The sequence below is a fragment of the Aquarana catesbeiana genome, linkage group LG01, assembly GCF_042186555.1.
Source record: "Aquarana catesbeiana isolate 2022-GZ linkage group LG01, ASM4218655v1, whole genome shotgun sequence".
NCBI classification, from domain to species: Eukaryota; Metazoa; Chordata; class Amphibia; order Anura; family Ranidae; genus Aquarana; species Aquarana catesbeiana.
Window position 1 is genome coordinate 447,733,152 of NC_133324.1, and position 21,079 is coordinate 447,754,230.

General features: G+C 39.9%; 1 protein-coding gene and 1 pseudogene across 2 annotated transcripts in view; both read right to left on the bottom strand.

The window, feature by feature from the left end:
• Positions 1-21,079, bottom strand: part of ADAMTSL1 (ADAMTS like 1) — a 527,411-nt gene that overhangs the window by 496,646 nt on the left and 9,686 nt on the right. The window lies entirely within an intron of this gene.
• LOC141124436 (U2 spliceosomal RNA) lies at positions 12,796-12,915 on the bottom strand (annotated as a pseudogene).

Consider the following 21,079-nt stretch of genomic DNA (forward strand, 5'->3'; position numbering starts at 1 on the left):
CATTGCAGGATCCTGGGGCGGCGTTACTTACCTTGTCCCCGGGATCCTGCGATGTCCCCCGCAGTGTCCGAGGGCTCCGTCCTCCTCCGAAGCCTCTCCGTGCCAGGCTCCGTTCCCTGCAAGCGGCGCGACGCACGGGGGCGGAGCCTGGCGGCAAATTCAAAAAAATGTCAAAATCATAACACATACAGTACTGTAATCTTACAGATTACAGTACTGTGTGAAATGATTTCAGATCCCTTTTGTCCCCAGTGCTCTGGCCCATGCCCTGCATGCAGTTTTACCTGATATACACTGTTCTTTCTGCCTGGAAACTGGAGATTGTCCATAGCAACCAAAAAGTGTTCCTTTACGTCAAAAGTGGCTTTAGACCAGCTAGAAAACAGCGATAGTAAATTAGAACACTTGCAGAATTGAGCGATAGTGAATTGTGGGGAAATTTATTTTATTACTATTTTTCTTTATTTTTTTTAATTATTTATTTTTATTTATTATATTATAATTTATGTTTTTGTGTTTCAAACTTTATCATACCCGGGATATCTACTAGACTCTGGTTTGGACAGATTTAAGTGTGTTATTGTTAAGACCTACAATATAAAACGCCAAATTTCCATGCAAAATAATGGTACCGTTTTCAGCACCTAAAATCCGAAATAATCATACCGCCAGGGAGGGTACTATACCAAACGCTTTTGGCAAATTCCTACTAGTGAAGGCGCTATATTGCCATCTCCATGCAAAAGTGATATTTTGGTTAAGTGTGGTTTCTGACAAGTTGAATCACATGCGAGTTTCTATTATCTCTCAGGAACTTGAGTTAGTTATCCCTACTAAACTGCCAAGTACCAATGGATGACGATGTCCCATTTCCTATTGTAGAAGGTGTACTGTTAAGGAGACTCCTTTACAACTGAAAAATAAAATAAATGAACACCCTGGAAGACTATTTATACTCACCTATCCCATCTCTTGTTCCTGAAATCTTTACTTTAACAGCTACGCCCCACAGAGTGTGTCAAATGCCTGGTACCCACGCTGCACTACATGGTTGCATCCGCCAGCCCATTTGTCACTATTGTGTCCTGTAGTGACATACAATAGCCCCTGACAGATGGTGGGATACACAGGCATCTGAAAATCCCAGAAATGTCTGATGCAGAAGATTCTGCTGAAGCTCATAGTTTTTTAAGAGTGAAGACTCCCCAAACAGGAGGCGGAATAGGTGAGTATAACCATCATTCTTTTGCAGGGTGTTTATTATACAAAGAACGTGATGCAACCCCAAGAGCCCAACCTCACCACTGAGTTTTCAAAGAGCTATGACATGATACACATCATTGTAAGACAAGGAAAAGAACTTGTTTAGTTCTGCCATTACAGGTGTTTAAAGAATCTATTGTGTCCAGTGACAGGTCCTCAGATAATACGGTTACCGTAACTGTTCATGATTTTTGACACCAGGCTATGCAGTTTTATAAAAGAACTGTAGTTTACATTACCAAAAGTGCCTACTGTGCCTAGTCTTCCTTCATCAGTGAAATAACCACCTTTAGATTGTAAGGTCTCATTGAACCCTGACCATTTTGTAGTTCAAAACTCCAAAATGCTCAACATTTAAAATGCCATGGTTTTTAGTGGCGTCTGATCACATATGAGCACTCAGGCACCTGTAGCTCAACGCCTGATACATGAGCTACTTTTGAGGCAGAACTGGCCAATTTTGTCCCCATAGGATTGAGTAGGAGTGGCTGATTTGTGCAAATTGCGCATTTTTGCACATTTTTCTGGAGTTTTACTAGGCATTTTTTAGTTTATCCTCCCTATTTTTTTTCTTTTTCAGGAAATACAGCAATAGTATTAAGGAGGGGATTCATATACTTTAATGTGTGGTGTACCACAAGGGGGTACTCTTAGAAGCACTCCTCCCTGTTTATGCTCTTCTTTCAGAGTAACAAGTAGCATTCGTAATATTTTGCACTGGGCATACATCAATAGCCTGTTCTTGACAGTAGGAGATAACCGACCTTGTTTATAAATCAGATATTTTTCTTTGGCCGGTCCCTACATTTAATGGTTTTTGCAGAAAAGTTTTGTCTGAATAGGATTGTTTAAAAAGGGAATATTTTACACAACAGGGTATGAATGTTTTATACAATGGCTTAGAATGTCAAATTTTAATTTTATATCTACAATTTCCTGTCTACTTTCTTAACACAAGACAGATATTTTGATTTAGGATTAAACCAATTACATTTAATTGTCCTTCCAGATTTCAGAGGATGTTGACAAAAATTATGTAGAAAGACCTCAAAAGACACAGTAAATTAATTTACTGCATTGAAACAGATGACTCAAGTGATCTAACCACTCAAAGGGAACGCCTTGTTTGAGAGCCCTGCTGCCATGGCTGAAGTCCAAGGAGCTATCCATTCTTTGTGTACAATGGCTCCACTTACACCAGTGGTTGCAGGCAATAAAGAGCCTTCACAAATAAGAGACTTGAGTGCCACATGGTGCCCAGAAAACAGCTTTCTGTCTCTGTCTGTACAATAAATGGCAACGGACATCCAATTGTAAATTCCACCTGCACTTCCTTCACTCGTTCGGCAGCATCACAAGAACAAAGAAGGGCAGGAAGCTCCAAACAAACACAAATATGAGTCAACATGCTTGAGTAGAGGTGGGCTGAATTTGGCTCTCGAAAAAGCATACAGATGTCACTGGCAGGTCATGATGTCATCTGGATTCCATTTACAGTAAATGAGAGTCAGATTGTTTTTATTGGCTTTTTATTAAAAATGTAACAGAAGGAAAATCTGTTAAAGTGTCCATCCGGCAACGTGCAAGAAAACGAGTCCATAAACTGCTCAGAGATCTATCGATGATAAAGCCTTAGTGGGGTATCTTAAGGAAATGCAGAGATCTCTGCTTTTCACCTTGACTCAAGTGTTTTACTCATTTTGACATCACAAAAGGGAGGGACAGGAAGATGTTTCCAGGTTATGAAGTCATAACCTCTAGCACAAAGAAAGTCAGAAAAAAGTTGGTTAAAGAAGCCTATTTCCATTTCCTATCTCACTTTTATTGAACTTTATTAGTACCTAGTATATGATGTTATAGTTAATCAAATCTAGTGTGAGAAAATCTATCATATGTCATGCTTAAGGTTCTTATTTATCAAAATGTCTATAGAAAGAACAATTCTTGTGCTCCATAATGATCAGTTTTTTCCTTTTCTTGAAAGACAGTATACCATGGGAGAATGACTGTTGCAGGAAACAAAAATCCTTTTGATTCACAAGCATACCTGAATCAAGGTGAAAAGTAGAGATCTCTTCATTTTCTTTAGATACCCCACTAAGGCTTTATCATCGACACATCTCTAGGCAGTTTATGGACTCAACAAATGAAAAACTGGTGAAACTGCGCTATATAATAATATATTATTATATTAGACTGCGCTATATATTATTATATTAAACTGGAATATATTATAAAATCAGTGGAAAGCAGATAGCATGCTATGAGATAAAACAGAGCAGAAATAATTTTAAACCTACTGTGCTGCACTACATTAGATATAAACTTACGACACATCACCAGATGCAATAAATTCCACCAATAATAAAAACATTATATAAAAGTCCAAGGAAAATCCACACTTGTGCATTAACATGTCAAATAACACTCAAAACACCAATTGAAAGGGTTGTTTCTGTGAATCTCATACCAGGAAGTGTCTCCACCATCAAACAAGCACAACAGAAGGCTTACCAGAGGAATATGACTTAAAGTGCTCTGAAATAAAGTGCTCCAAACAATAGTGACCAATATTCTCCCAGGCTTCCCACTCCCATCCACCAAGATTGACATCAAGGGGATTCTCGCTTTAAGTCTCCATCTCCACTGGCTACTCCAAGCAGACATACATGTCAAAGAAAGAAAGGAGACCAAGTGCTCCTCATTGTGTAAAACCGCGTAGACTCTTTATTAAAATAGGTAAGGACACCTGGCAGAATATTGGTCACTATTGTTTAGAGCACTATATAACTATATGAGAGTCATAAGCCTTCTGTTGTGCTTGTGTGGTGGTGGAGACCCATCCTGGTGTGAAATTCACAGCAACACCTCTATAAACTGGTGTTTTGATAGTTTATGGACTCATCTTCTTACATGTTGCCGGATGGGCACTTGAACATATTTTCCTATTGTTACATTTTTAATAAAAACAATCAGATTCTCAATTACAGTCATTATTCTGTCTGTACAGCAGAGTTGGGGGAGGATGAGGGAGAAACAACATAGTCCATGTAGCTAGGAGGAAAGATTAACAGAGAGATCAGCTAATCAGTGTACTGCTTCTCCTTTCATTGTCCAGTCACAGGGCGTGGGAGGGGAGGTAGACAATTTTAGCTGTTTTCATGAATTTCAGCTTTAAATTTATAAATTCTGATATAAATTGGCAATTTTTATGTGCAGAAACTTTAGGATTAATTTACTAAAGGCACATAGGCTGTTTACTTTGCAAGAGAAGTTACACATTGCAAGGGAATTTGCCCCAGAGCTTAGTGAATGAGGTAAAGCTCTATTATTTCCATCATCTCATCATATACAAGCAAAGCTACTGTTTTTCCTATTTAACTTGCACACGATTGGGTATGCTTTGCAAAGTGAAATTTCACTATGTTCACTAAACTCTAGGGAAAAAGTGCAATTTCCCTTGCAAAGTGAACCTACCTATTTGCCATTAGTAAATCAACCCCAATATCTCTAATGGTCTAACCAGAGACAGGCATTAGAAGAAAATGAACTAACAGGACAGAAACCAGATCTGTATCAGGCTAGTATTATTCTCTCATACAGTAGTTGTGTTACTTCTTTATTGTGCAGTTTTAGAACATTTATTTTTTTTTCAAAATAGTATGGGGTGCAGGCAGAGGATAAGCTATCATCCCACATATATTTATAAGTAGGCACTATATCTGTTTGGGATATAATGGTTATTTAAAAGGCTGTTGAAATTTAAAAGTAGTTATGTCCTGTTGTTAAGTTTCTGGGAAGAGATGTTGGAACCTGACCCAATATTAACTGCCTCTGATCAATCACTGATTTATGAAACCCCTCCCAGGCTTAGGATGAACACTTTTATGAAGTCCTAAGTGTATGCATACTTTTCATGCCTCGTTGAGTGGCATCTGCTGCTTTGAGCAATCAGGTACATAAAGCAGATTTGCTTCAATAAGGTAAAAGTATATAACACAATCTTGTTATAAAATGAGCTTGGTGTCATTGCAAGTAAATAACCTGCAAATGGGCACATTTTCTCCCTTTAAAAACAGACTCATGTCTTTCATATACAACTAAATTTAGGCATTGTTAATAAGGCTAGGCAGGTTTTAGCTACTGTATACTGCATATGATGGGTCATATCTGAAAATAAAAAACAGTGGTTCTCTGTTAAAATGCAGCTATCCATACAAGTTTGTTCTTTATCATTTTTTTAAGTCTGATCACTGAGATGCCCCACAGTAAATTGCCATGCATAATAAATAAAACTATGGCTTGAATAAGATTACTGAGAGGATATAACAACTGTGTTTATCAACCCAGGACAATCCGCTACAGACAAAAAATTTCTAATTGCTGCAGGTTACTATGTGTTTTATATTGCTCTGTGCCTTATTACTTCAGGGTCGTACAGCCTTTAAAGAGAATCTGATATCTTGCCAATTCAGGGGAAAGTGACAGGTTCTCATGCAAATACAACCCTCTACCTGCTGATACCCACCTTCGTACTGATTCCCTGCTGCTCTGCTACTCAGAGTTTTTGGGAAATACCCAGTGCTTCTTTCTTCCTAGGATGCAGTGCTCGGGCCTTAGCTACCATTCACCAGGCCTGAACAATGTCAGGTGAAGGAGAGGAGAAAGTCAGTATCCCTGAGTAAGCTCTGACACAATGCTTAAGATTGGGGTTTGCTCCAGTGCAGGAACAAAGTGAGGGTCAGGCCCCTTTCACACAGGTTTTCCGATCAGGTCCACCTATCAGTTATTTAGACGGACCTAAACGAACACTCCATTCATTTCTATGGAGCGGCGGATGTCAGCGGTGACAGGTCCGCTGAAACTCGCTGCTATCCGATCCTGTCCGTGAAATCCAGATGGATGGTGACCCTATTTTCCATCCATCTGGTGGATGGGATCGGATGAAAACGGACAGGCAGTCTGTTTTCATCTGATGTTCCCATAGAGCAGAGTGGGGCTCTGAGAGGTCTGTCTCTGCACAGTGAGCGGAGACGGACCTGTCATCCGCCTGCTCAGCGGAGATCAGCGGTTTGATCCACCGCTGAGCAAAGCGGAGTCCACCGGGTGGATTGCCTGTGTGAAAGGACACTCACTTAGCCCTGGTTCACACTGCTGTGACTTATCATGTGACTTGCTACTCATGAAGTCAAAACACATAAATTTCAATGGGTGCTGTCTTAATCAATGTGACTCAAGTTGTAATGACAAAAAAAAAGGTCTTGCACTACTTTTCTGTGACTTTGGTGTAACTTGAGCGCCGTAGACTGCAATGTTAAATCACAAAAGTTGCAAGCAAGTTGCACAACTTTGGGGTCGCAGCAGTGTGAACCGAGCCTTAAAGTCTGGGTTCCTATGACTTCTAGCTATTGCAACAGAGAGAACAGGTAACCTAATATTTTAATTTTAATATAAATTGTTACTTGAAACCAAAGAACATCAAGCCCACATTTGGGTATTACCCATTTAAAGCCTACAACATACAGTATAGAAAAACATTTAGAAACTAGTGAACAAAGATCCCGCTAGGCCCCTATGCCTTACTGTTACCATTTGTGCATACTATCTTTTAAGTAGCCTAGCTCTCCAGAATGCTCCTGTATTCCTGCCATATAATGCCCCTAACTACCCCATGAGGCAATTGTCCACGGTCTTTCCAAACAAGTTTAATAACAATCAGCTACTAAAAGACCTGCATTTCTGCCAACAGGACAGTTAGGTTTACGAATCAAAGTATATTATCTCTACAGTGTCCACCTTCCTCTGATCCCAGAACCCACTACTCACAGTTTTGACTTTTATTTTAATTTGATGGCACTATACAGAATCATGCCTTCATCTATGCTAAAGAATACACAGCATAACTAAAAAATATTCTCAGGAATTATAAATCTGTCATATTTGATTGTTACAAATGTGTAAATAACAAACTGCAGCCAATAGACATCAACATGAAGACATGAAAAATATCAAGTTTTCTGGCAAAAGCTTTATTATACCATTACAGAATGATAGGAGTGGAGCCAATAGATGATCATATGAAGCTAGCAGGATATACACAACTGATGCTTTAAATTATAAATTGCTTTATTTTTTATTAAACCCAGAACCACACATTGATCTCTTCATGTTAGATGTGCAATAAAGCCACACTGCCCTCATGGATGTTTCTTTTAAATCGGTATTTATACATTCTAATAAATGAAGGCATCGTAATGGAGGCCTGTCAATTCCAACCTCACATATAAGCCTGGCTTATGTAATTGAATTGGCACATAAAGCAGACCGCCTGGTTGCCATAACCCAGTCATGCTGGCCAGTGTATTTAGAATCCAAAAAAAAAAAAATCACGACTGCTAGTCAATGTGAATCAATCCAAGCTTGCTATATAGTTTACTTTACTCAAGATACTAGAGAGAATTATTTGTTTAACTGTATATTTACACACACATACATATATATAGATATATATCTATATCTATGGTAATGTGGCTTTGAGTCATGTAACAGCAAGCATAAACAAACACTTCCATATATGAATTCTTTTTATAGAATTCTTACTAGAGCTATATACTGTATGTACACTGTGTGAATCTATATATATATATATATATATATATATATATATATATATATACTGTATTTATTGAAGTATAACACTCACTTTTTCACCATGAAAATCGGGTGCAAATAGCGTGTGCGTGTTATACGCCAATACTTCAATTTCAGCTGCCTCGGAGGCAAGGGGGGGGGGGGCGTCAGATTACATACAGTGAGAATCTCCTGTTTACTTGGCGGCCTCTCTAATAGGAAGTCAATAGATGGCAATGGCGAGGCTGCTGCATTTATGGCAATGGCGAGGCTGCTGCATTGATGGCAATGGTGAGGCTGCTGCATTGATGGCAATGGTGAGGCTGTATTGATGTGGACTAATAAGGCTGCATTGATGGCACTTGTGAGGCTGCAGGTGGGCATTAATCAGGCTGCATTGATGGCAATGGTGAGGCTGCAATTGGGCACTGACCCTTATTTTGCTTCAAAGTTCCTTATTTAAAATTTAAGTTATTTCCTGAAACTTCCCTCTTAAAATGAATGTGCGTGTTATACGCCTGTGCGTGTTATATGCCAATAAATACGGTATATATATATATATATATATATATATATATATATATATATTTATATACAGTATATAGCTCTAGTAAGAATTCTATAAAAAGAATTCATATGTGGAAGTGTTTGTTTATGCTTGCTGTCACATGACTCAAAGCCACATTACCATACTTAAGAACCATTTAAAAAGGGTTAGTCACATCTCTAATGGAGTCAGCAGGCAGCTATTGTTTCTAGATGTATTTTTTTGGAATAACTACTGTCACATTGAAAGTCACATGTCTATTACTGCCACCATCTCTTTAATCTCAAAGGAGGCATTCTGGGAAAAATACAGTATATCGACAGGATCTAAAAAAAAAAAAAAAAAAGCTTAAATATGCAAGTCAATAACTTGTTAAACAGGGTTGTCTAAGACTGGAATATATAATCTGCCCATTCTTCTTCAAACATCTACATGTGTGACCTTATGATACTACCATCTAACAGGAAGCAACATTTTCTGAGCAAACATTTTAGTACAGCGAAGCTGTAAGTTAAGCATATGAGTTAATACGAGGACAAAGGAATCTGGGGTAATTTGTTCTTTTGGGTTTTTTTTTTTATATCCTTTAAAAAATCCTAATGGTCTGCTTCCTTTTTGTGTCACCAAGATCTTTAAGGGATGGTTCGGAAGCAGTGAACTGTATCCTGTTGTTGCAGCTCATTGCCCCTAGTTCCCTTGCACAAAAACTGACTTTTTTGCATGAATGAGTAGCACCATGGATGGATGGAGTCGTCATTCAAGCAAAGTGAAAAAACCATGGGCTTGGACATTGGCTTTCAAAAAATGACCACAAATGTATTTTCTTGACTACTAATGTCATGCTGCACTTACCCATGATGTATCTGACTGACAGCCCCATTCAACCATAAAGATGTTAAAGAGATGGCTCACAGAAGAAGGAGTAAGGCAAAGATTGACAGGGAGGATAGTCCCGAATCAGCATACCATAAAAATTATGCCTGATTGCCAAGTTTCTGGATAAAGGTTTGGGGGTAGCAGTGCTCCAGAAGGCTAGGTCTTAACCAGGAAAATTACTGTCTAAATAAGAACAGGATTAAAGTACAGCAAAGTTGTCAACTTGGTTATAAAAATATAAAATGTATTTTACCAAATATAAAGTTTCTTCTAAGCAACATTAAAGTGAACCAGTGGCCAGGCTATGGACGTTCAAGTTTTTCTAGATCCTTAAAATGGTAGTAAAGTCTTTTTTTTTTTACTTGTACCTACAGGTAAGCCTATAATAAGACTTACCTGTAAGTACACTGAATATCTCCTAAACTTGCAGTGTTTAGGAGATATTCCCAATGGATACAGCCAGTGACAAAACTGGTGCATGCGCTCTGAAGGTCTGCTCTAAGTGCAGAGATACCATAAAGTTTATTTTACAAAACTAGGAAAGGTGGTACTCACAAAGGTACATGATTAAAAGCATGTTTGCAGTATGGCCGGAGTGTCCTGAAGTCTCTATGGTCCCGGTCTGGGCGGCGTTAGTATCCGATGGACAGGCTCGGCGGTGGAAGCCACTGCCGAGCCTGTCCATCGGATACCAACGCCACCCAGACCGGGACCCTAGAGACTCCAGGACACTCCGGCCATACTGCAAACATGCTTTTAATCATGTACCTTTGTGAGTACCACCTTTCCTAGTTTTGTAAAATAAACTTTATGGTATCTCTGCACTTAGAGTGGCGCCTTGTGTTTTTCATTTACAGCACCCAGAGGATCGCTTCTTTTCCTAAAACAAGGCAGCCTTCTAATGTGGTCAGTACTCTACCTAATATATGGACTAATATTCAGCCTATATGGACATTATAGTATAATATCATTTTCCTTCTGATAAATTAATGTTCATCCATTTTATAACTTTTCTATTAGTATTATTATTGATATTGTTTTTATTCTTATTTTTTTAATTGTTTTTTAAAATTTACAACTGTGTTGGGCCCAGCGCTCGATTTTACCCATTGTTGCTCTGAAGGTCCGGCAGTTCTGTGCCAGAACTTCAGAGCAACGTGTCACAGCCGACGGTTCCTGCTATTTTCAGGTTCAGGGACCACCCTTTTCTTTTCCATCCTCACAGCTTCCCTTTCCTTTGTACACCCCTTTTTCTCTTCCATTGAGTCCATCCTTCTTTCTCCTTTTTTTGGGGTGTAAGTAATAAGCTACGATCCCATTACACATCTGGTCTTGCATATATGGTTCTGGTTGCTTATGGGGACCTATGTGCATTTGTGGACATATATACTCTGTCCCTTGCACTTTGGACCCATTGACACAGGTTTGACAACTATATGCCCCCCTATTGTTGCACATGTTGACATCTGTATAGATGTCTTCTCTGCTTCCTATGGTTACCCATGAGTATTTATGTAAGTGTATATATATGTACATGTTGTTTAGATTTTTTATGCATTTTTATGTATGTTTTATACTAAATATTTTTCATGAATATATTTCATGTGTATATATATGTATTGTTTTTTCTAAATTGGCATTTTAAACTTTATAATTATATATATATATATATATATATATATATATATATATATAAAATATATTTTTTATATAAAAGTAGAGATCATTTGGATTTATTTATATTTTTTAAATTCAATGATTTAGATACATGTAAAAGAGATTAATTTCATGTAAATATTCTTACTAATATATGATAAACTGTTGAAAATATTGTTGCTATGTACACTTTGTATTTATGAGTAACCATATCTGCTTATTACATATGCAGGCTTTACTTTCTACTTTTCAGTTCTACAAAGTGGTTGTTTTTCACTACTTTTTAGAGATTTTTTTAAAGAGACTGCTGTCTCATTGAAAGCAATGCAGTACTCGTGTTGATGTTTTCTTGTGACCATATTCAGACATCATCTGAAAATAGTAAGGATTTGTGTAGATGTATGTTGTTTATGACATTTACAGTAAAAGAGGACAGCACTGCTCAAAAACCACATTCAAATGTATCAAGGACTGCATTTTACTTGCTTTGTCTGTGATGTGAACAGATCTCAATAGGATTTGCCATGTCCAAATAAACGCAATGCAAAGCAGGTCAAGTGCAGTCTCAGAGCAGTCATCCACATTGCACCATTAAAGTAAATGGAAACTGGAATACTTACATTTGACATGTGCTTGAAATGCAGGAAAACAACACTCATCTACATGATCCCTAACTGTAGTAGCTAATGCACCATGCCACCAGTGGCTTATCTACAACTCTCTGCACTTTATAAAATAACAAAAGAGGGGGGGGGGGCAGTAAAATGTAATGTGTGCCCATTCTTCTTCACCCTTCATATTTAAGCACCTTTGCCCATTTGGATAAATATGGGGGAACATCTAAGTACCACTGGTTATATTTCGTTTTAAGGAGTGGCAGTCACCACCAGAGACCCCACAAACCCTTGAAGATCTTTGGCTGGTTCATATGTATGCTTTTTACCCATAATTGTCTTGGTTATCCTGTTATACGGTCTGAATCAAATTTTTTAAGTCCCAATTTCCCGATCATACCATGTCTTAGACACCTGGCTTGAGTACCTGTCGCTATTTCCCAACCTTACCTTGTCTAAAAATTTTTCTATGACTCTCAATCAATGGCTTCCATTTAAATATGTGCCCCTGGATCTCCTCTTATGCTTCTGCCATCATATTCTTTGCTGCAGCCCTAGAAGTCTTCAAAAATCCTGAATGTAACAGCAAAACCTGTTGGTCAAAAAATCAATTGCACTAACAGGAGAGACTTTTCTTTAGAGATGGACCCCGTTCTCTGGGAGGTGTGCCAAAACAGACCAACCCAAGTTCTAAATGGAGCTCCCCCGAAGGGAGACCCCATGAGAGAGGGCAAACCAAGCCAGAAGGCCATGTCCATCCCCTTCCAAGACTTTCAGGGCAGGCCTGAGGACCTACACCCTACTAATCAAACAGGAAATGTGTACACAACCAACCAAAAAAAAAAAGACAAAAGTGACAAATACGACAAACAAACATAAAGGTGGGGAAAAGGGAAGTGGAGAAAGTGCAAGGTGCCATTGTATGGTGTAATGGCTGGCCCTTATGCCAGGAATAAATAATTCTTCTGGTCCTAGCCAAAAGGCTCAGTCCAAGAGGCAGGGGTGAAAAAAGTGTGTATGGTGCAGTGACCTTGGTGCCAGTAAAACTCAAAGTGGGTCACTAACACAGTGAGACTTACAGCACCCCTGGCCTGCCACTCCAGGAGCCTTCAGCCAGACCAGCGCAGCTCCATCCCTGCTAGGGGGTAACCCTTCTGGCTTTCTCAAGGAGAACCTACTCCCGGCCCTCCGTTCGTCGAGCAGTCCGGTTTCGGTTCCTTAGTGATAGTAACCTACCGCCATAGGTCAGGACAGTAGCACAGTGCCTCCACTGGTAACTGATAAGAACAGATACTTCACTTTATCTTAGCCAAAAGGCAGAGAAGCAAAGTGATGTAGATGCAGGGATACCCTCTGCTGTTCTATTGTATTATGACAGCAAAGACACCCCCCCCCCCCCCCCATATAGGCATAGCATTGTCACCTTAGGGCAAGATATGTCATTCTTAGGTCTGCAGAACACCTCCTCCAACCCTTATCTCCATAACATAAGGAGTAGTGTTCTGTATAACAGTTAGCAAAGGCAGATAGCACAGGAAGTTATCAGCGCATTAGTTTTCTGGTAAAATCAGCAGGAATTTTTTTAATTGAATAGATATAACAATAGACTTTTAATGGGATACATAACAGACAAAAAAATAGCAAACAGCAGTAGTTCATTTTTAGGATTTACAAATATATTAAACCGAGCAGTACCCTACTGCATGATGTAGTCATAGGAAAACTGTAATTTAAAAAAAAAAAAGACTGATTGCTCATCTAATAATTAATTGCGTCAACAGTTATAAAGGAAAGTATTGTCACACTTTTATCCAGGTAATTCATCCGACTGCCTTAGTGGGATCAGGGGGGGGTTTCTCTCTCAGCAATGCAAAATAGGCTACAGATACTTGTGGGGTTTAGTTTTCCATCCCTTGGACCTAAACTTTTGGAGCTGTAAAAGCCGAACTAGATGTAATATAGTTACGTTTGGCACCAGCTTACATTGTCTAACCTGCATTAGAAAACAACAACTGGAACTTCACTGCTGATGTGGACAAGACCTCAATTTGTATGTTTTTTTTTAAAAAACCTATTGGTTCTTAAATATCTAGTTCAAAAATGAAATTTACCTTTCAGACTGTAGTCTAGCTTACACAGCTAACCACAAATGCATCCTATCATGTACAGAAATAAACATTAGTTATCTGTATATTTCTGAATGGACTCCTTTTACTCAAAAATGTCTTCTCTCCCCAGTGAAGGATACAATAGGATAAACATAGTCTTTGTAACTCTGTCCAGTTCATTATACTGCATGTGTCTACAATTGTGCCACAAATGACACCTGCCAAAAATCAGCACTTATAATTGTAGCTTTTTTCCATATCATGTTTTGCAAACTTGACATCTGGCATTAAGCCCAAGAACATAGTGGAAAGTGTCCTAACAAATCATAGATCATCATTATTTGGTCTAATGCACTACATTTTTGAGGGCTGCTCTCTGTTTCCCTGAATAATCCATTCATAATTTACTTTTGATACCCTAGCCCAGGGGTGCCCAATCGTTGGCCCACGGAGCCCTCTGTTGTGGCCCACGAACTTCTGCTCTGGGATGGCGGGTCAGCAAACCCAGATCACGGGCTGGCGACCTGCCATCCCAGAACATCAGTTTTGTGATTGGAGCCAGTGGTAGAGGAAGCATGTGGCTGCAGTGTAGAGCCGCATAAGCTGATGCTTCCTGTATAGCGCTGGCTCCTGTCACAAAGGGAGTGATATCAAATGCACTCTGCCTGGGACAGCAACAGCCGGCGATACCTGAATGGAAGACTGTTATTAAATATCAGTTTATTACTAAAATCACACTGTATATATGGGCATAGCTGTTCTGCAGTGGTTACTGGGATGCTTTCAAACTGATCTGTAGGTGCAGCGCAGTGCACCTGCGGGTTACCAACACTGAGCCATAGACTTCTGTTATAAACTGCGGGTTTTGTGCACTTTCAGAAAGTGCATCACACCTGCAGGACATAATAAAAGACTATGGCAAAGTGCAGATAACACGTAAGAAAACCACAGGTGCATTGCGCTGCACCCATGGTGTGGGTAAACTGCAGTGCATCAGTGTGAAAGCAGCCTTAGGCCCCTTTCACACGGTCGGTCCGATTAGGTTAGCCTGTGCATTTTTCCCAATCGAATCCCCTCATTCACCCCTATGGAGCAGTAGATGTAAATGGGCTTGTGTCCATTTACACCCGTTTACCTCCAATCCGACCTGCTAAAAAAGACAGAAGGGGATCAGAGGGCCCATAGAGTAGAGTGGGCTGTGTCCGTGTCTGCTCTGCATATGCAGAGTGGACAAGGACCTGTCATCTGTCTGCTCCGCTCATTGTGGCTTTAAAAAAAGGCTCACAAGGAGTCAATGCACAGCTATACATATGAGAACTGTAGGTCTTTCCATCCAGATTTTCGGTGCAACAGTCAGCTTCAGGCAGAGACATGTGATCAAGTAATCACTTTTTCACATCAGCATCACTTTGCAGATCCACTGGCTGTTTTAATGTACCTAAACTTTGAAGCACAAAAAAAGAAATGTTGGGTAAAAGAGTCCTGTTGATTCTAAGCCCCAATCCCTTTTCAGAAATGTTCTAAACATTTATGTTATTGGATAAGTTTCTTTTATGAATCAAACATTCCCTGTTTCAAGTAATTTACAAAATCTTTGGGACAAAGGAGTTGATTTACTTAAAGCAAATAGGCTGTTCACTTTGCAAATAAATTTTCTCTTTGCTTAATGAATGTGGCGAAAATTCACAAAGAATAAAAAAAATGGGCATGGAAATTTTTAAAAAACAGCATTTTTTCTTGCACTTAATCACTTAAATAGATGATGGAAGTCAGTAGCGTTTCCCTTCATTCACTTAACGAACAGAAAATATCCTAGCAAACAGAAAATTTCCATGGAAAAAGGAATGGTATGTTTGTCTTTAGTAAATCAACCTCCAAGGCTTTAACTATAAAAGTTCAATTACATTTCTGTAGGTATTCACTGTGCTCCTGCAGCTGCCCATCTTGGTGGTGAAGGAGGAGGGGGTTTTCTTCAACTGCAGTGGAGATCAGTGAGGTTACCGACCAGACTTTGCTGTTTGGCAGGGGTGCCTGGATCACAAGGCTAGCTGAACAGATTTCCAAATTGTTTGGCAGAGGATACAAGCCCCTAGGAGATCTGGACCTATTGCTGTCTTTGGAAGAACTGGAGGACAACAGCAGGAGAGTTGTAAGGAGGCCAACCACTGGCAATACCGAGGAGGGAGAAATCCACAAGTGTGTTTGACTAATTTGCTGTAAAGTACTGGTTCAATACTCTTTGGTGAGTGTGAGAGAAGCAAGGGGTGCACAAGTGTCTTGCATGAACCACAAAGAAGTATTGCACTGGTGAACTATTTATTGAATAAGAGCACTTCATACTGGCTGATGGAACTTTTTAAAAGTGCTGACGTTTTATACATGCACTCAAGGAGGGTGTTATAAGGCTTTCATTGTATACACTCACCGGCCACTTTAATTCTTTGTGTCTTATATTCAACAAGGTGTTGGAAACATTCCTCAGAGATTGACATGATAGCATCACGCAGTTGCTGCAGATTTGTCGGCTGCACATCCATAATGTGAATCTCCCGTTCCACCACTTACCAAAGGTGTTCTATTGGATTGAGATCTGGTGACTGTGGAGGCCAATGGAGTATAGTGATCTCATTGTCATGTTCAAGAAACCAGATTGAGATGATTTGAGCTTTGTGACTTGGTGCATTATCCTGCTGGAAGTAGCCATAAGAAGATGGGTACACTGTAGTCATAAAGGGATGGACATGGTCAGCAACAATACTTAGGTAGGCTGTGGTGTTTAAACGATGCTCAGTTGGTACTAAGGGGCCCAAAGTGTGCCAAGAAAAAATCCCCCCACACCATTACACCACCACCACCAGCCTGAACCTTTGATACAAGGCAGGATGGATCCATGCTTTCATGTTGTTTACGCCAACTTTTGACCCTACCATCTGAATGTTGCAGCAGAAATCGAGACTCATCAGACCAGTCAACAATTTTTCCAATCTTCTATTGTCCAATTTGGTTGAGCGGGTGTGAATTATAGCCTCAGTTTCCTGTTTTTAGCTGACAGAAGTGGCACCCGGAGTGGTCTTCTGCTGCTGTAGTCCTGCTTTAAGGTTTGATGTGTTGTGCATTCAGAGATGGTATTCTGCATACCTTGGTTGTAATGAGTGGTTATTTGAGTTACTGCTGCTTTTCTATCATCTCGAACCAGTCTGCCCATTCTCCTCTGACATCAACAAGGCATTTTCGTCCACACAACTGCCTGTCACTGGATATTTTCTCTTTTTTGGACCATTCTTTGTGAACCCTAGAGATGGTTTTGGGTGAAAATCCCAGTAGATCAGCAGTTTTTGAAATACTCAGTACAGCTCCTCTGGCTTCAATAACCATGCCACGTACAAAATCACTTAAATCCCCTTTCTTCTGATGTTCGTTTTGAACTTCAGCAACTCATCTTCACCATGTCTAGATGCTTGTGATTGGCTGATTAACAATTTGTGTTACCAAGCAATTGAACAGGTGTACTTAATAAAGTGGTCGGTGAGTGTATATATTTGTTTTGTAATTGTATTTATTTTACACATATGGATGTTTTATGAAACATAGGACAGCGCTGCATAGAGTTAACTTACCTATGTTGTTCGGGTAACCTGTAGGGGTTACTGGAGAGCAGCGGCAGTCATATATACACTATATTACCAAAAGCATTGGAACGCCTGCCTGTCCTTAAGGTTCAATATTGAGTTGGCCGACCCTTTGCAGCTATAGCAGCTTCAACTCTTCTGGCAAGGCTGTCCACAAGGTTTAAGAGTGTATCTATGGGAATGTTTGACCATTCTTCCAGAAGCGCATTTGGAAGGTCAGGCGAGAAGGCCTGGCTCACAGTCTCTGCTCTAATTCATCCCAAAGGTGTTCTATCGGGTTGAGGTCAGGACTCTGTACAGGCAACTCCACCCAAAACTTGCTCATCCATCTTTATGGACCTTGCTTTGTGCACTGGTGTTCAGTCATGTTGGAACAGGAAGGGGCCATCCCTAAACTGTTCCCACAAAGTTGGGAGCATAAAATTGTCCAAAATGTCTTAGTTTGCTGACGCCTTAAGAGTTCCCTTCACTGGAACTAAGGGGCCAAGCCCAACCCATGAAAAACATCCCCACACCATAATTCCCCCTCCACCAAATGATTTGGACCAGTGCACAAAGCAAGATCCATAAAGACATGATTGAGCGAGTTTGGGTTGGAGGAACTTGACTGGCCTTCACAGAGTCCTGACCTCAACCTGATAGAACACCTTTGGGATGAATTGGACTGAAAGCCAGGCCTTCTTGTCCAACATCAGTGCTTGACCTCACAAATGCTCTTCTGGAAGAATGGTCAAACATTCCCATAGACACACTCCTAAACCTTGTGGACAGCTTTCCCAGAAGAGTCGAAGCTGTTATAGCTGCAAAGGGTGGGCCAACTCAATATTGAACCCTACGGACGAAGACTGGGGTGCTATTAAAGTTATAATAAGGGAGTGGGATACGTGCATAGAACAAAAAGCAGCCCACTAACACTTAGGTCCCTTTCACACTTGTGTGAAAGTCGCATGACAAGTCGTACCCCATAATTTCCAATGAGTACCGTTCATAGCTGTGCGACTTCAAGTCACAGCGACTTCAAAGTAGTCTCTGCACTACTTTGGTCTGACTTTGATGTGACTTGAGGTCCCTAGACCTCAAGATTACACAGGCATTGCTTCAAGTCGCGCTGAAGTGGCGTCGACAATGCGTTAAAGTTGCACTGCAAAGTCACTGCAAAGTCGCGACTTCAGGTCGTACAAGTGTGAAAGGGGCCTTAAAGTTAGTGGGACATGTGGACTGAGTATAGAATATAATAATAATAATACAATCATTCATAGCGCGAGTGTACACAATAAAGTGTACCAATAATGCAGTAGTGTGATGGCAATGGTGTTTGTTAAATCAAGAAAAAGAAAGTGCACAGTTTTCACCATAGCTATCAAACCATAGTTGATTACTAATTTAGAAGTTTTATATGCCAGCTCAACAACGAACCATAGGAATCAACAAAGGAGGAAAATTAGGCCTTAAACCATTTCAAAGTGCTTTTTTGGTCTTTTAAACAGAAAATCGAGGTCTGGGATTTCATTAGTTGCTACGAGCATCAAAAGATGCTTTCATGCCTTAGGCTTTCTAACATGAAGTCATACGTTTGGTAAAGTAACACAGAGGTTACGGAAGGTACAAACAAGCACTTCATAAACTGCACTATGCAAATGCTAATAAAAATATTATTAACAATTTTTCCAGGACCACAGCTACTGTTAATTGTAGCTCATTATTTAAAAAGTAAAACATGGCTTAACGAACCGTGGTAATTACCGCTAAGGCACCATTGTCCAATGTTTTGAAAATTAGAAATTTTAAATTAAAAATGAAATCTATTGCATGTCTCAATTAATATATAGTACTAAATGAGCATCATTTTTAAATGTCAGTCACCTCATCTGAGAAAAAAAAAGTATATCGTGCAGAGGTCTGACCATGGATGCCTCTTCATGCAAACTGTTACAGGACACTAGATACACTGTTATGTCTACACAAGGAAAGAACAATCAGTAATGACAATATTATGAGTGTACATACAGCATGCTGTCTGCTGCAATAAAATTCACACATACAATGACATGAAACTAGGAGTCTGTCTGTATCTCACACAACTCACCCATTACAGGCTTTGACAGTCTTTTTTTTTTAAATTGGACCAATTTCTGCAAGATCACTTATAATTCAGCAAACACTATCTAGGGCTCTTGTATGCACTACAATACTTAACGGCTCCATCTACAAACTTAGTTTACACTGCATACTAACCTCTAGTTAACACCACTTAACAGTTACTAGATAGCATAATTGCTTGCTGGTATTCTTACTTGGCACCAAGTCAAGCCTTACGTACCTTTAATTTAAAAGGTGCTGTAGGAAACCAGCTATGAAACAGATACATACCAACATTCCCCAGGAAATTAATATTTCCTATATAAGTGCATACAGCATGTTGAAATCACATTGGTTTTGTAAACATTATTGCATTATTCCATGTTTGGAGTATGGCTTTTGTAAGTAAGACATATAGGGCTCAGCCTAAATTAAATCTTTCTAGAAGTCATCCATCTTTCGTTCGCTATCTCAAAGCCAGTATCATTGATCCGTCTTCCATTCTGGAAAACATTGTTGCATCTGTGCAGTTTCATGTGGGTCTAATAAAGCTAGTTTGGTAACTGTACTCTTATAAAAGTCCAAAGTTTCTGCAGTAATGCAAAGCAACAAGACACATTGGAGTCCATTAACTAAAGGCAGATAGGATGTTCACTTTGCAAGAGAAGTTGCGCTTTGCAAGGGAGATTTCCCAAGAGCTTAGTGAGTGAGGTGGAGCTCTGCTGACTTCCATCATCCAATCATGTGCAAGCAAGAATGCCATTTTTTTCTATTTTCCTTACACATGATTGAGTATTCTTGACAAAGTGAAACTTCACCACATTCACTAAGCTTCGGGGGAAATTCCCTTGTAGAGTGCAACTTCCCTTGCAAAGTGAAGAGCCGATTTGCCTTTTATAAATCAACTCCATTGCATAACTTTGGAACATGATTTTCCATGTCCTTAAAGCGGATCTTTTCCCTGAAAACAAACTTCCTTCCTCTCCACCCCTTCTCCACTTTGATATACACACATTGCTCTCTTTTTTTGCTTACCTTTATTTTAAAGAAAAGATTTCGGTCCCATCCCCAATGTTTATCACACACCTAGACGAATGATCAGAACCCTCTTTAATATTGATTGGACACTGGGCTCCCCACCCAAAGACTTACAGTAAACTGGCTATAGACGGCACATCATTACCGCTCACATATTGGTTGCTAGAGATTACTGCACATCATTACAGCTCACTGATTGGTTGCTAGAGGTTACTGCACATGTTTACCGCTCACTAGTTGGTTTCTAGAGGTTAATGCACATTTTTTCCACTCACAAACTGTTTGCTAGCGTTTACTGCACATCATTAACCCATTGGTTGCTGCACATTATTACTGCTCACTGATTGCCCGCGGGGGGGTGATCACAGAGAGCCACTCTGCCTCACCCCCTGTCACAGCAGTTCCGGCCCTTAAAGAGGAGGAAGCACGATTTGCGGGCTCTAGTACATACAGCTACACAGCTGTGCCTCTCCCCTGTCACAGTGTGGCTACTTGAATTAACTGGCAGGGAGAGCAAGCGGGGGGGGGGGATCAGCTGCACCTGCTACACCCGGAAAAATAATTGTGGGCAGCACAGTCTCAAGAGGCAGCTGCTTTGGACCCCACAACAATGACTGGGCCCAGAGCAGCTGCCCCTTT